General features: G+C 43.0%; 2 protein-coding genes across 2 annotated transcripts in view; both read left to right on the top strand.

Moving 5' to 3' along the window:
- LOC101063628 (protocadherin beta-16-like) overlaps window positions 1-16,739 on the top strand; it is a 133,834-nt gene that overhangs the window by 5,061 nt on the left and 112,034 nt on the right. The gene's annotated exons all lie outside the window — the stretch shown is intronic.
- Window positions 1-16,739, top strand: part of LOC105418239 (protocadherin beta-16-like) — an 87,954-nt gene that overhangs the window by 68,759 nt on the left and 2,456 nt on the right. The window lies entirely within an intron of this gene.

Raw genomic sequence — 16,739 nt, 5'->3', positions numbered from 1 at the left:
CCTCATTTTCCTCTTTTTTACTGATCGGAGATCAGTACATTTTGGAAATATGGAGTGGCAGGTGGCTTTGACCAGCTCAGCTCTGCTCTTTTCGTAGCAACTGCCAGTAAAATCCTCCTTCTCTACTACCCCCAATTTGGTGGAATAAGGGAGAGGACATTAGAATAGTGATCTGTGCAGCACTAAGGTGGCCAAATCTATCACACGTGAGCCACTGAGAAGTTCTTAATGAGGTGGAGGAAACAACAATGACCAATTCTCTCTGAACTTTGTGATCTAAAGCCTGTGAACCAGACCCAGTCAACACTAATCATCTTCTCATGGGGCAGCTGTATGCATCCTCTAACTCAGGCTTTCTGCAAAGAGTTGGGCCGCATGTTGAAGCAAACTGTTCTATTGTCCAGCTAAAGCAGAAATAGCTCAATAGTGGTGAACAGCCACAGCTGCCACCCGCCCTCGAGTGCATGCATGTGTACAATGTAGAAGAAGTCACTGACTTACCTGGAGGATCAGAGGATGATGACCAACCCTTCCCTACAGATCATCTCCAAAATCATCTGGCATCATTTATGAACCGTTGTCATGGTGATGATCAGACAGCAGTATATTCAGCAGGAGTTTGGGCCGACCAGGAGCTTTAAAAAAGTAGGAATATTACATTTTATTTGTATAGCACCTTCTAAAGCAAGTGGATATAACGTGTTGTTGAGAACATAATAGTAAAATTGTGGAGGATGCCCAAATTAAATGAAAAATACACACGTTGTTTTTATTCCTCTATGATATTTAACTTTTACTGATGCAACGACAGGGGTCATGTGAGCCCCACAATGGTTCCTTGTTGATTTATTGGCAGCTGAATATTAGATTTCTTGGAGTCACTTCAAGACAGCCTGATTGAAGAACATGTCTCATGAATTGTCAGTAATTTAAATATGAGAAAATTTTGTTGTGAGTTAAAAGTTTCAGGCCCGACAAAAGTCATCAACTTTTAACAAGATGAGTAAACTAAAGGAAGCAGAACTCAATAAGTTGAGTGAGATACTGCAAACCATTACTTCAAATATTTTAAAATAATGGCTTTCATATATGTAAGAAAAGGAGAAACAATGTTCTCTATGAATGTTTTAAATTACATAGAACAAGTTATGATGTCCAGGAAAGATCAGTTTAATTTTGACTCGGCAAATGGAGAAAATTACGAGGTATCCTTTCTGTGATGCAGTGTTTGATGACGATGATTTTAATGATAATTAAATATTTTCCATTTAAATTAATTAACAAGGTTGATCAATTTTCATTTTTTACATAAAGAAAGTCATTTTTATTCAAGGTAAACTTAACCTGCCATGTCTACACAAAGAAGAAATATAATTTCATACTTAATAAGATTTGTGTACCGTGAAATCACTCTCCATCTTCCTGTAATACTTGACTACATTTCTCCAATATTCTTGTATTGAAACCCTTGATTCCATGAGCTACATGAGCTACATGAGCTACATGAGCTGCATGAGCTGCATGAGCTGCATGAGCTACATGAGCTGCATGAGCTGCATGAGCTACATGAGCTACATCAGCTACATGAGCTACATGAGCTACATGAGCTACATGAGCTGCCTCAGCCTGCTCGTCTGTCTTCGACCGCTGTCCTTGGTGCTGAAAAAGCTCTCGACATTTGAATCATACCCGGGGGTCTACCCAACTCAGTGAGACTCTGCGCTTCTTTAAAATACCAGAAAAAGCTCTTTTTGACGCTTCAGTGTTGCCGACTGTAGTTGCAGTATTGAAAACAGACTCGTGGGGTCGCCATTTACTTGCAGATATGAGAAGATGTTTCTCCACCCACAGTAAAGGCAGCTTTGTCATTGTTCCACCAGCGGAGGACTGCATTTTTCAGCTGTGGTGATCATCTACAATTCCTATTACGACGTTGTTGTTTTTTCAAAGAAATAATGGAAAGCAGGGGAAAATTACTTCTCGACCTTTTCCTCTGTTTTGCTGTCTTGGTGCGCAACAGCAGCGCGGACCTGAGCTATTCTGTCCCGGAGGAGATGAGGCCCGGATCTATTGTTGGGAATATCGCCAAGGATCTCGGACTGGAAGCAGGGAAATTGTTCATTCGTAAAGCTCGTATCGATACTGAGGATCAGCACTACTGTGATATTGACCTAAAGACGGGGAATTTCGTCATCAGGGAGAGGATTGACAGAGAGGAGCTGTGCGGGGAAAAGGCTTCGTGTGTGCTTAAATCTGAATTGGTTCTGGAGAGCCCGTTAGAGGTGCACCGCATTTCACTGCTCATACAGGATGTAAACGACAATTCACCCGTTTTCCCAAAGGATGTAATAAAACTGGAAATAAGAGAATCGGCAGATAAAGGAGCTCGTTATCGCGTTAATGATGCACATGACGCTGATATTGGACACAACGTTGTCAAAGATTATATTTTAGAAAAGAATAACCATTTTGTGTTGTCTGTTCGGGATGATGTGGAGGGTTCGAAGAACGTCGAGTTAGTTTTGGACAAAGAACTGGACCGTGAAAAGGAGCAGAATGTAAATCTCGTGATGGTTGCTGTTGACGGTGGAAACCCACAACGATCCGGAACCGCAACAATACAGATAACTGTACTAGATGCTAATGATAACGCCCCGGTCTTCGAGCAGGCCGTTTATAAAGCTGATCTACCGGAAAACGCAGCGCTTGGTACCGTCGTCCTCACAGTCAGCGCTTCTGATGCAGACGAGGGTGTCAATGGAGAAGTGACCTATGAGTTCAGTCGCATTTCAGACAAGGCTAAAAAGGTTTTTACACTCAACAGCAAAACGGGAGAGATTAAAGTCTCGGGGCCACTTGATTTTGAGAGTAATCCTAATTATGAAATGCGCGTTGATGCTAAAGACGGTTTCGGACTTTCATCCGACTGCAAATTAATGATTAAAATCACAGACGTAAACGACAACGCGCCAGTAATACACGTTAAATCTCTGACCAATCCAGTACCTGAAGACGTGTCCCCTGGTTCAGAGGTGGGCATCATCAATGTTCAGGACAGAGACTCTGAAAATAACAGACAGGTCCGCTGCTCCATTCAGCAAAACGTCCCTTTTAAGCTGGTTCCTTCTATTAAAAACTATTATTCTCTGGTGACCACAGGACAACTGGACCGTGAACTAGTGTCTGATTACAACATTACAATCAGTGCCACTGACGAGGGCTCTCCACCTCTGTCCTCCTCTAAAACGCTTCACTTGTCTGTAGCAGACATCAACGACAACCCCCCTGTGTTTGAGGAAGAGTCCTACAGCGCATATGTGAGTGAAAATAACAGAGCCGGGTCCACTTTGTGTTCCGTTAGTGCTGGAGACCCCGACTGGAGACAAAACGGAACAGTGATTTATTCTCTGTTAGCCGCTGAGGTGAACGGTGCTCCGGTGTCCTCTTATGTGTCTGTTAATGGAGACACGGGGCTGATCCACGCTGTCAGGTCCTTTGATTATGAACAGCTGAGGAGCTTTAAAGTGCACGTGATGGCCAGAGACAACGGTTCTCCTCCTCTCAGCAGTAACGTGACCATCAGTGTGTTCATATCAGACGTTAATGACAACTCTCCTCAAATACTGTATCCAGCCCCGGAGGGCAACTCCTTCATGACTGAGCTGGTCCCCAAAGCTGCACACGGAGGCTCGCTGGTGTCCAAAGTGATCGCTGTGGACGCCGACTCTGGACAGAACGCCTGGCTGTCCTACCATATAGTCAAATCCAGCGATCCGGGACTCTTCTCTATCGGTGTCCACAGTGGAGAGATCAGGACGCAGCGGGATATTTCTGAGTCTGACAGCATGAAACAGAACCTGATTGTGGCAGTGAAAGATAACGGACAGCCCTCTCTCTCTGCCACCTGCTCCATGTATTTACTCATTTCTGATAACTTGGCTGAGGTGCCAGAGCTGAAGGACATTTCTTATGATGAGAAGAATTCCAAACTGACCTCTTATCTGATCATCGCGCTGGTGTCTGTGTCCACCTTCTTCCTGACCTTCATCATCATCATCCTGGGTGTGAGGTTCTGTCGCAGGAGAAAGCCCAGAATGTTGTTTGACGGAGCAGTAACCATCCCCGGCGCTTATCTCCCTCCTAATTACGCCGATGTTGACGGCACAGGAACTTTACGCAGCGCTTACAATTATGACGCCTACCTGACAACAGGGTCTAGAACCAGTGACTTTAAGTTTGTGAAATCTTACAATGACAACACACTTCCTGCTGAGCAGACTCTGAGGAAAAGCCCCACTGACTTTGCTGATGTGTTTGGAGAATCTGAATCTTGTTCTGAGGTATGATTTTCTTCACAAGTATTCTCAAAAATACTACACTGTAGAATTTAATACATTATTTACATGTGTCCCATTTTTGCACCAAAATTTTCCATTTTTTGCCTTTGCTCACTTATTTTCATACTTTACATATGAGCCATTTATGCTTGTGTTTTTTTTTTTTTTTTGGGAGTGAGGGGGTTGATTGTTAACTTTTTCAATATCAGCATCTTTTTCTTTTGCAATAGTTTCTCAGTCAGTCATTCCAGGATAAATTTCATCTCAAGATTTCCTTCATCATTCTGCTGATTGTGGAACATAGATGTGCTGTGTTTGTTCTAAAGGCCTTTCACAGCATGAGTGCTTTAAAATTGTTTAAATGTCTGGACTAAAGGTTTTGTTGTTGGCACGTTCATCTAACTGCAATGTGGCTTTATGTCAAGTTTTGTCAATATAAACCAATCTGTGAAGAATTGATGTGGACCGAGATTAGAGGTCGTTGTCTACTTTAGTAGTTTTGCCTTAAAGTATCACCCTCGCTATGACCCAATTTTATCAAATGGTGAGTTAGCAGAAGTCTGAACACCTTTTGAAAATCATTTTCTTTGTCTTGTGTTTAGGAACTGGAGGTGCGATTATACACATTTATTTCATTTGATTTTCATTCGTTGAGATTCCAGTTTTTTAATCACACGGAAAGTTATGATTTAAATTTGGTAAAAGCTTTGCTCTATTTTAAGAACATATTGACACTCAGGTTATTAATGTTGCCATGTCTGGACTTTCATGCTATTGTAATTGCTGTTTCTTTGATAAAGGATCACTCTGTAATTTTAGCTTTCTGTTTTTGCTTCAGTTTCCTTCTTCATCTTCTGAGTGCAAATATAATTTAGTCTCCATCATATTTACCTGGCTATGAAGTAAATAGCATAGCTCTCTACATTTGTCTTTTCCTGGCTTAATTATATTTGTGTGGTAGATATAGATCTGAGTCACGGCACATAATCACAGCATGATTTCAGTAAAACAAAACAAACAAAAAAAAGAATATTGTGAAAAGATATCAATCTGTATAATGACCAAAATCCACCCCATGACAATATCAAAGAAAAGATCCTTACAAAAGATTCAGAAGGCTTTTAAGATTTTTCTGCATTCTTTTTATAACATGGATATTATAATCAACAAATATTAATTGTATTAGTCACAGTACGGCTGTCTTGGTCAGCCTTGACTTTTGCACTTTCATTTAGATCATTTCTTCTAAAATAGTAATGAGACCAGGTGCAGTCTGGAGGTAGACTGTAGGTATTTGGCTGTATTTATGACTGAATCCTCGGTTTTATACAACTTCTCCTGATTCTGGTGTGACGGTGAATATAATGGCAACTATCAGCTCTCCCATTTGGGAACCTTTCTTGGAGATTAAAACTGTAATGATGCTGCTTTCCCACAGCTGTAGCTGCAGGTTCTTCAGAAACTTTTCCTGGGCTGTTTTTCTTTTTAAATGAGCCGTAATCCCACTCTTTCACTCACGATGTCGCTACTCACCAGTCTACGTATAATATTTTACTCCACCCTACTGTTCAGACAAATAAAAGGCTATTTTGTTCAGTTACGCGTGGTTCCCGGATGAAGCAACACAACCTGGCTGTTAATTTATTTTTATGATCATATCGGCTGGATCTGTGATCGAACCAAGGACCCTTTTCTCTCTGGCAAACCGATAATCATGATGGCGATCAGTCTGACGTTCTTGGCTTTCTTTTTAGCCTGGCAGGCCGTGGAGGGAGACGTGAGCTATTCCTTTCAGGAGGAGATGAAGCGCGGTTCTGTAATTGGGAATATAGCGAAGGATCTCAAGCTGGATGCAAAGCGTCTGTCCGCTAGGAAAGCCCGTGTGGATTCCACTGGGAACCGCAAACGCTACTGTGACATCAGCCTCAGCAGCGGGGATTTAATTGTGGCCGACAAAATCGACCGAGAGTCGCTCTGTGGAGAGAAGCCGTCGTGTGTAATTAAACGCGATCTTGTGCTGGAGAACCCTTTGGAACTGCTTCCCTTTAGCCTCCACGTTCTTGATATTAATGATAATTCCCCACAGTTTAATGAAGAATCGGTCAAGATAGAAATTAGGGAGTCGGCAGTCAGGGGAGCTCGTTTTGTGATCGAAGAGGCGCACGATGACGATATCGGACAGAATTCAGTTCAGCAGTACAGCCTTGAAAAGAATGATCATTTCATATTGGCGACAAACGGAAATACGTTAGAACTCGTGCTTGACAAAGAGCTCGATCGTGAAAAACAGCATGAGCTTAATTTGCAGCTGACAGCTTTAGACGGAGGCTCTCCTCAGAGATCAGGTACTGTAGTCATACACGTCACTGTGCTGGATGCTAATGATAACGCCCCAGTGTTCAGTCAGGCCGTTTATAAAGCCAGTCTGCCTGAAAACTCTCCTCTAGACACTGTAGTGATGCAGGTTAGTGCCACTGATGCAGATGAGGGAGTGAATGGAGATGTGACTTATGATTTCGGACATGTTTCAGATGATGTGAAAAAGATTTTCAGCATTGACCGGAAAAATGGAGAGATAAAAGTCAAAGGAGCACTTGATTTTGAGACTGTGACGACATACGATTTGAGAATCAAAGCTAAAGACGGTTTGGGACTTTCATCCTACACAAAGGTAATAATTGATGTGACGGATGTCAACGACAACATTCCAATAATCTATGTGAAATCAATAACGAGTCCCATACCAGAGAACGTGTCCCCTGGTTCAGAAGTGGGCATCATTAATGTGCAGGATGCAGATTCTGAAAACAATCAGGTGGTCCGCTGCTCCATTCAGCAAAACGTCCCTTTTAAGCTGGTTCCTTCTATTAAAAACTATTATTCTCTGGTGACCACAGGACAACTGGACCGTGAACTAGTGTCTGATTACAACATTACAATCAGTGCCACTGACGAGGGCTCTCCACCTCTGTCCTCCTCTAAAACGCTTCACTTGTCTGTAGCAGACATCAACGACAACCCCCCTGTGTTTGAGGAAGAGTCCTACAGCGCATATGTGAGTGAAAATAACAGAGCCGGGTCCACTTTGTGTTCCGTTAGTGCTGGAGACCCCGACTGGAGACAAAACGGAACAGTGATTTATTCTCTGTTAGCCGCTGAGGTGAACGGTGCTCCGGTGTCCTCTTATGTGTCTGTTAATGGAGACACGGGGCTGATCCACGCTGTCAGGTCCTTTGATTATGAACAGCTGAGGAGCTTTAAAGTGCACGTGATGGCCAGAGACAACGGTTCTCCTCCTCTCAGCAGTAACGTGACCGTCAGTGTGTTCATATCAGACGTTAATGACAACTCTCCTCAAATACTGTATCCAGCCCCAGAGGGCAACTCCTTCATGACCGAGCTGGTCCCCAAAGCTGCACACGGAGGCTCTCTGGTGTCCAAAGTGATCGCTGTGGACGCCGACTCTGGACAGAACGCCTGGCTGTCCTACCATATAGTCAAATCCAGCGATCCGGGACTCTTCTCTATCGGTGTCCACAGTGGAGAGATCAGGACGCAGCGGGACATTTCTGAGTCTGACAGCATGAAACAGAACCTGATTGTGGCAGTGAAAGATAACGGACAGCCCTCTCTCTCTGCCACCTGCTCCATGTATTTACTCATTTCTGATAACTTGGCTGAGGTGCCAGAGCTGAAGGACATTTCTTATGATGAGAAGAATTCCAAACTGACCTCTTATCTGATCATCGCGCTGGTGTCTGTGTCCACCTTCTTCCTGACCTTCATCATCATCATCCTGGGTGTGAGGTTCTGTCGCAGGAGAAAGCCCAGAATGTTGTTTGACGGAGCAGTAACCATCCCCGGCGCTTATCTCCCTCCTAATTACGCCGATGTTGACGGCACAGGAACTTTACGCAGCGCTTACAATTATGACGCCTACCTGACCACAGGGTCTAGAACCAGTGACTTTAAGTTTGTGACATCTTACAATGACAACACACTTCCTGCTGAGCAGACTCTGAGGAAAAGCCCCACTGACTTTGCTGATGTGTTTGGAGACTTTGATGGGCCACCACAGGTATGAATACTCAAGAGAACTTCTGTTCATACGTATCAGAGAGTGAAACATTTAAGTCCCTGTGCTGTGATAATTTTCATCTTAAAAAATTTTCATCTTAAAAAAAACATTTTTCATCCACTAATTTTGGTAAATGGTATTTCTAGCCACAGTTTTAATTTGCATGTTGTGTTTAAGGAATCCTGGTCCTTCAGTAGAATTGATCACTGCTTAACTGTGCACATGTAAAAGAGCCTTTGCTTCAATGTCAAATGAGCGACTTTGAGAAACAGTGTTGATTGACATTTGCTGTCCTCCTCGTCCATGTCTCTTAGTCAGAGGGTTTATGTGATGGCTGAGCTGTTATCTTGGTGTAGTTTTTGTATTCTATTAGATTATGATTATTATGTGTGAATCAATCACTCAGTTGCTGCTGATCATTTGTCACAGATGTGTTGACTTCAGTCATGATGTCTCAAGGAAGGATGAAAAAGTTACCAAATAAAATATGTAGTTTATTGTTTAACCTTAATAAGTTTGGCTCGCATGTTTTAAACAATCATAATTTCCAGCTTGTGATGCCCTGAAGGCCTCATCCTTTAGGTTAAACCCTTTTTTAATCAACTTGTCATCTCTGTGAGATACCTGGACTTCAGTTTGTTCTTTTTTCTGCTTTTATCATTTTAAGGTACCACCATTCTTTGACCTATCAGGTGGAGGTCAACTTCAGTTGTTTACCTTTTTCTTTGATACTTTTTTGTATTTTACTTTGATAAGCATAAAGCATCAGCCTGATTTTACATGTCTCACCTGCTGGATTGCTCATGTAACCACACTAAAGTGTGATTGTGGCATGTATCATATGCACAGTATCCACTGGCAACAGACAGTGTCACCAGACTTTATTTCGTTAATTTATAAATATATTTATGACCATTCTATTGCTGCTGAGGTGGTTGTTCTCTGGCTAAAATGAAATAGAATATCGAAGTGTTTTAAACAGAAATAGGTAAATGTTTCAATATGAGTCCTTTTGTCTCTTGTGAAAACAGTGCATTAACATTATAGTGATGCTCAGTTTAGGATCTTTTTATTTTGTATAGTTTTTGTATGTCTTTATATTTTTCTGCCATTGACATTTTTGAGATTCTAAACTTTATTTTCTCTTCTTTTTAAAAACCGAGGACCTAAAAATATGCAAAAGTATTGAGGCAACATTTAAGTCAACGCTGTATACAAGGTTGTTAAATTAAGTGGTGAAATGTCTGATTTACTGCTGAGTGCTGAGGCGTGCTGATGCTGAGAATTTTGGCAGATTGAAAGTTCTATTACATATTTTTGTGGCTCATTTAGCTTGTTAATTGCAATTTGTCCTCCCCAATATAACCCTAGACTATGTTGCATGCATTTCAGTTTTAAGGTTGTAAGAAAGGCAGAGTGGTGATAACAAGTTCTGACAAGAGCAGTTCTTGTATGGGATGGTGTGGACCAGTTTTCTGTTGCTGAAATAGATGCGATTTATTGCTTATAGAGGTGTAGTGGGTTGCAGTGTCACGTCAAACAAAATAATTAAAACAGTTTCAAGTTATATTTTGGTAAAGCATGTCATTTTTGAACTTTACTCACGGTGTCGCCATACACCAGCCTGAACCTGCTTTAATTCTTCTGTCTATTGTGCTACCGGTCCTGGACGCCCATCGCGTCTCCTGAAAACACACTGGATTGCTGTTTCCGTTTCAGCCGTGGGATTTAAATGCTTGCTTCTTCTGTTCTGTGACTATATTGACAGTTGAGGCATGACAATGGATTCCAAGTTGATCGATCTTCAGATTCGCTGTTTCGTTTTCTTCCTACTGTGGTTTCATGCCGCATATGGAGATCTGAGCTACTCGTTCGCAGAGGAGATGAAACCAGGATCCGTTGTTGGAAATCTAGCCAAGGATCTCGGAATGGAGACGGGTGCTCTGGCCAGTAGAAGAGCCCGCATCGACTCAGACGGCGGTACTAAACGTTACTGTGACATAAATGTGAAGAACGGAGAGCTGATTGTTGCGGACAGGATCGACCGAGAGGGGCTTTGTGGAGAAAAGGCTTCGTGCGTCCTGAAACACGAGCTGGTGCTGGAGAATCCTCTGGAGCTTCATCGCGTTTCTCTGCACATTCAAGATATTAATGATAATTCACCGCAATTTAAGGAAGACGTGATCAATATAGAAATTCAGGAGTCGGCAGACAGGGGAGCTCGTTTCGTGATCGAAGAGGCGCACGATGCTGATATCGGACAGAATTCAGTTCAGCAGTATAATCTTCAGAAAAATGATAATTTTATATTGGCTGCGAATAGAAACACAATAGAGCTCGTGTTGGATAAAGAGCTCGATCGTGAAAAACAGCATGAGCTTAATTTGCAGCTGACAGCTTTAGACGGAGGCTCTCCTCAGAGATCAGGTACTGTAGTCATACACGTCACTGTGCTGGATGCTAATGATAACGCCCCAGTGTTCAGTCAGGCCGTTTATAAAGCCAGTCTGCCTGAAAACTCTCCTGTAGACACTGTAGTGATGCAGGTTAGTGCTACTGATGCAGATGAGGGAGTGAATGGAGATGTGACTTATGAATTTGGACATGTTTCAGAGGATGTGAAGAACGTTTTCTCTATTGATAAAAAATCAGGTCAGATTAAAGTGATCAGTGTTATTGACTATGAATCTGAGTCGTCGTATGAGATACGTGTGAAAGCAAAAGATGGATTAGGTCTGTCATCGTACGCCAAAGTCATAATATCTGTTACTGATGTGAATGACAACGCTCCAATTATCAATATAAAATCGCTGACTAATCCAGTACCTGAGGACGTGTCCCCTGGTTCAGAGGTGGGCATCATCAACGTTCAGGACAGAGACTCAGAGAAGAACAGACAGGTCCGATGCTCCATTCAGCAAAACGTCCCTTTTAAGCTGGTTCCTTCTATTAAAAACTATTATTCTCTGGTGACCACAGGACAACTGGACCGTGAACTAGTGTCTGATTACAACATTACAATCAGTGCCACTGACGAGGGCTCTCCACCTCTGTCCTCCTCTAAAACGCTTCACTTGTCTGTAGCAGACATCAACGACAACCCCCCTGTGTTTGAGGAAGAGTCCTACAGCGCATATGTGAGTGAAAATAACAGAGCCGGGTCCACTTTATGTTCCGTTAGTGCTGGAGACCCCGACTGGAGACAAAACGGTACAGTGATTTATTCTCTGTTAGCCGCTGAGGTGAACGGTGCTCCGGTGTCCTCTTATGTGTCTGTTAATGGAGACACGGGGCTGATCCACGCTGTCAGGTCCTTTGATTATGAACAGCTGAGGAGCTTTAAAGTGCACGTGATGGCCAGAGACAACGGTTCTCCTCCTCTCAGCAGTAACGTGACCGTCAGTGTGTTCATATCAGACGTTAATGACAACTCTCCTCAAATACTGTATCCAGCCCCAGAGGGCAACTCCTTCATGACCGAGCTGGTCCCCAAAGCTGCACACGGAGGCTCTCTGGTGTCCAAAGTGATCGCTGTGGACGCCGACTCTGGACAGAACGCCTGGCTGTCCTACCACATAGTCAAATCCAGCGATCCGGGACTCTTCTCTATCGGTGTCCACAGTGGAGAGATCAGGACGCAGCGGGACATTTCTGAGTCTGACAGCATGAAACAGAACCTGATTGTGGCAGTGAAAGATAACGGACAGCCCTCTCTCTCTGCCACCTGCTCCATGTATTTACTCATTTCTGATAACTTGGCTGAGGTGCCAGAGCTGAAGGACATTTCTTATGATGAGAAGAATTCCAAACTGACCTCTTATCTGATCATCGCGCTGGTGTCTGTGTCCACCTTCTTCCTGACCTTCATCATCATCATCCTGGGTGTGAGGTTCTGTCGCAGGAGAAAGCCCAGAATGTTGTTTGACGGAGCAGTAACCATCCCCGGCGCTTATCTCCCTCCTAATTACGCTGATGTTGACGGCACAGGAACTTTACGCAGCGCTTACAATTATGACGCCTACCTGACAACAGGGTCTAGAACCAGTGACTTTAAGTTTGTGACATCTTACAATGACAACACACTTCCTGCTGAGCAGACTCTGAGGAAAAGCCCCACTGACTTTGCTGATGTGTTTGGAGATAGTGACAGTTCACCTGAGGTAGGAACATGTTTCAATATATTTTTCTGTAATAAAATGCAAATTTTGTTTACACTACATGGTTTTAAACACCCATACACACACTTCCAAAATCACACACATTTTTCAAGTAGTTTCATGTCAGGAATATTAACATAATAACATTTGATGCATTTAAATTAGTGTTATACGAATATGTAGGTCGCTTAAACATTTAAGAAAAAAAAAAAAACCTCTTTGAAGGAAATCTCTGACTCAAATTATCCAGTGTATAAATATGATGTTGAGTCGTGTGCAGCTGTTGTAATTATCTTCCAGACCTCATCGTGGCGCTCTTTTAAAAAGATCAACTTGTGATTCTATGTTGCGTCTCACTGTATCTGTGTCACTAGGACGGCAGAAATGGGTTGGAAACTGGAGTTGACTGGGCATGCGCATAACGTGCGCGTCTGTGTGTGTGTGAGAGAGAGAGGGGGGGGTGTAAGGAGGAAAGCTCTGTGTGTGTATGTATGTGAGCTGCAATGGAAATGAACGATAGAGCGAGTGATGCTGAAACTGGGCTAGAGAGAGAGAGAGAGAGAGAGAGAGAGAGAGCAGCATCCAAGCTGACAGCTCCCCTAATAGAGCATCATTAACTCAGCTCGGGAAGCAGAGAGTCGCGGATTCACAGCAGCAGTGTTTTTTTGAGATTCCGATTCTTCCATAATGTCGGAGGAAAATCATTTTCTAAAATGTTTGTCGATGCCCAAACCCCTGTTCGCCACAGCTTCGCTCCATTTTTTGGTGATTACCCTCCATTTTGGAATTTCACACGGAGAGGTGCGTTACGTCCTCCCAGAGGAGATGCAGCGGAGATCAGTCATCGGGAATGTTGCGGGTGATCTGGGACTTAAAGTGAGGGAGCTGGATGACCGTCGAGCCCGCGTCGTTGCAGAAGGATCCCGCCAGCTGTGCGAACTAGACACTGCGTCAGGCAACCTTTTGATCAGCCAACGCATAGACAGAGAGGAGCTGTGCGCACAAGCCAGCGTGTGCCTCCTGCAGTATCAGCTTTTACTTGAAGACCCTCTTCAGGCATTTAGCATAGTTTTGGACATCACAGATATAAATGACAACAGTCCGACGTTTGCTGCTGGCGAGATACAACTGGATTTAGTCGAATCCACGATTCTCGGGAGGCGCTTTCCCTTAGAGAGCGCGCAAGACCCTGATCTGGGCACTAATTCGGTTCGTGAATATAAGTTGAGTCCCAATGATCATTTTGCTTTGGAAATAAACACCCAAATAAACGGCAACGCTTATCCAGAGTTAGTTCTTAAAAAGGCGTTGGACAGGGAGACGCAAGCTGAACATGTACTGAGGATCAATGGAATCGACGGGGGTAGTCCAGCCAGATCCGGAACTGCTTCTGTCCATGTCCGTGTTTTGGATGCCAATGACAACGTCCCAGTGTTTAGCCAACGTGTTTATAAAGCCTTTGTGATGGAGAACTCGGCCAGAGGGACTGTGATCACGCGGCTGAACGCTACGGACGCGGATGAAGGTGTTTATGGAGCGGTATCGTATTCTTTCAGTCACCTGTCAGAAAAGATGGGAGGGGTTATCGAAATTGACCCCCTGACAGGAGAAGTTCGAGTTGCAGGACTTTTTGACTATGAGGAGGCGAACACGCATGAGCTGGATGTCCAGGCCAAGGACGGGGGAGGTCAGGCCTCTCACTGTAAACTGATCATAGACGTGATGGACGTGAACGATAATAAACCCGTGATTGAGATCAAATCAGCATCAGCGAACGTGGCTGAAGACTCTCCAGCCGGAACTATGGTAGCTCTGGTTAACGTTTATGACCTGGATACTGGGAGCAGTGGGCGTGTCACCTGTACAATTCCAGACGACGTCCCGTTTAAGTTTCTCTCTGAAGTGAAAAACTATTACATGTTGGTGACTGATGGACCGCTTGACAGAGAATTTCAATCCGAATATAATATCACAATCACTGCCACCGACGCGGGATCGCCCCCTCTTGCTAGTGTTAAAATTCTCAAAATCGTGGTTAATGATATAAACGACAACCCTCCGACATTTACGCAGAGAGAATATGACGCCAATATTTTGGAAAATCAACCGGTTGGCACGTTTGTAATGAAAATCCAAGCTGTTGACGTTGATGATAGCTCAAATGCTAAAATAATGTACCATATATCGAGGGATTCCAATTTGGAAACCTCATCCTTTCTCACTATCAACTCGGAGACAGGTGCGCTCTTTACATCACGCCTCTTTGATTACGAACAGTCAGTTCACTTCCAAATTAAGGTTACAGCTCATGACGGGGGCAGCCCACAACTCTCCAGCACCTGCACCGTAAATGTCTTCATCAAAGATCAGAATGACAATGCGCCCGTCGTCTTGTACCCTGTCCAAACCTCTGGGTTCATTGCTGAGGACATGGTGCCGTTCGAAGCGCCCAGGGGATATCTGGTCACAAAGGTTGTGGCTGTGGACGCGGACTCTGGACACAACGCCTGGCTGACCTACAGGGTGATCAAAGCCACTCGTCCTAACATGTTCACGGTCGGGATGCACACAGGGGAAATCCGAACTGTACGAGCATTCCAGGAAGACGATGAAACGAAACATACGGTTACAATATTAGTCACTGATAACGGGTCCGAATCTCTTTCGGCCACCGCCACACTCAGTATCATCATTGGCGATGGGTTGCCGGTTTTAAACGAACTTTTTGAGTTTGCAGATGAGTCCCAAGTCAGCGACAACATCACGCTCTATTTGATTATTGCCCTGGCAGCCGTTTCATCCCTCTTCATCCTTTTAATCACTGGAGTGTTTTATTTTAAGCTCTGTCGGCGGCCTCGTTATCTTTACCGGTCCTCTTCTGCGAGTCTCCCCGTTTTCCCCCCGACCTACTGCCCCCCTACTTTAACTGATCTGAGCCGCTGCGGGACTTTGTTGAAGGACGACCGGTATGATTCCTTTTTGACCACCGGGTCCTGGAGGGGCGACTTCCGTTTCAGCTCAAGCACAGACACCGACACCTTAAAGAAAAGAAGTGCAGCCTATCAGAAAAGCACCCTGCGCCGCGCAAGCGCAGACAGGGCGACATTGAAACTGAGAGCGGGCGCGCCCCATCCTCCATGTTATGTGTTCACATAAAAGCTGCCCAAAAATAATCTATTTAATCTAATATGGAACAGTAAAAGTGACTTTTTTTGTAATAGTTTAAGAACTGCCTCAAAAGTATTCCTGTTGTGGTTAAAGTAAAGATCAATGGCTCTGTGTTTTCGATTCCAGGTTTTCAATCATTACCTTATTAGCATGCATACAATACTGTGTATTTTCCTTCTGCATTTAAAAGAAATGAATGATTAAATATTACATTGTATATAATGTACTTTTTCTATCAACTTTATGGCATAAATATCACCAATGAATGCATAATTTATTTTGCGACTTTTCCATCCCATTTTATTTAATGATCATTCGAATAAATATATTATATATATATATAAACATTTTATTCAAAATTTTGATTTTAGGAAAATATATAATTGTAACATGCAGGGATAAAATTGGAATACAAGGCAATAATGAGTTAATGATGAATATCAAATCAAAGGAGTGATGGGATTTCTTAATCATGGGTAATTTTAAGGGTTGCATATGAATATTTTTGCCACTCCATTATAATGTTTTGTACTGACACAATTGAATATAGACTGAACATGATGTTCCTTATGATTAGCTTTGACATAGATGCAATGGTTTTTGTAGAAAATCATCAATAGTGAGTATTATTATTATTGGTGTGTGTTTTATTTTTATTTTTCATTATTTATAATTGCCTTTAATGGTATTTTTATTGCACTTTCTCGATATGGTGTACACTGTGGACAACGACAATCATTTAACATGCTGTGCAATAAATGCAATGATAGGTTTAATGTGAACCTTTGAAGTGTGTATCTCTATAGTGTTGAACAATAAACCTGCTGAAAAATCCTCATTTTTTTCTCTTTGTTACATTCACATTTTAATGCTGAATTATGACAACACCAGTTGATTCTGACACAAACACAAGTACATAAAAAATATATTTAAAAAGCATGAAGTGAAAAACAAATGTCTGCAACTGGAGCAGCGCTAATAACTCCCATTTGAAATAGT

This window comes from Takifugu rubripes, chromosome 14, assembly GCF_901000725.2.
Source record: "Takifugu rubripes chromosome 14, fTakRub1.2, whole genome shotgun sequence".
Lineage (NCBI taxonomy): Eukaryota > Metazoa > Chordata > Actinopteri > Tetraodontiformes > Tetraodontidae > Takifugu > Takifugu rubripes.
The sequence above is the reverse complement of the archived record's forward strand: the minus strand, read 5'-3'. Positions and strand labels throughout refer to the sequence as shown.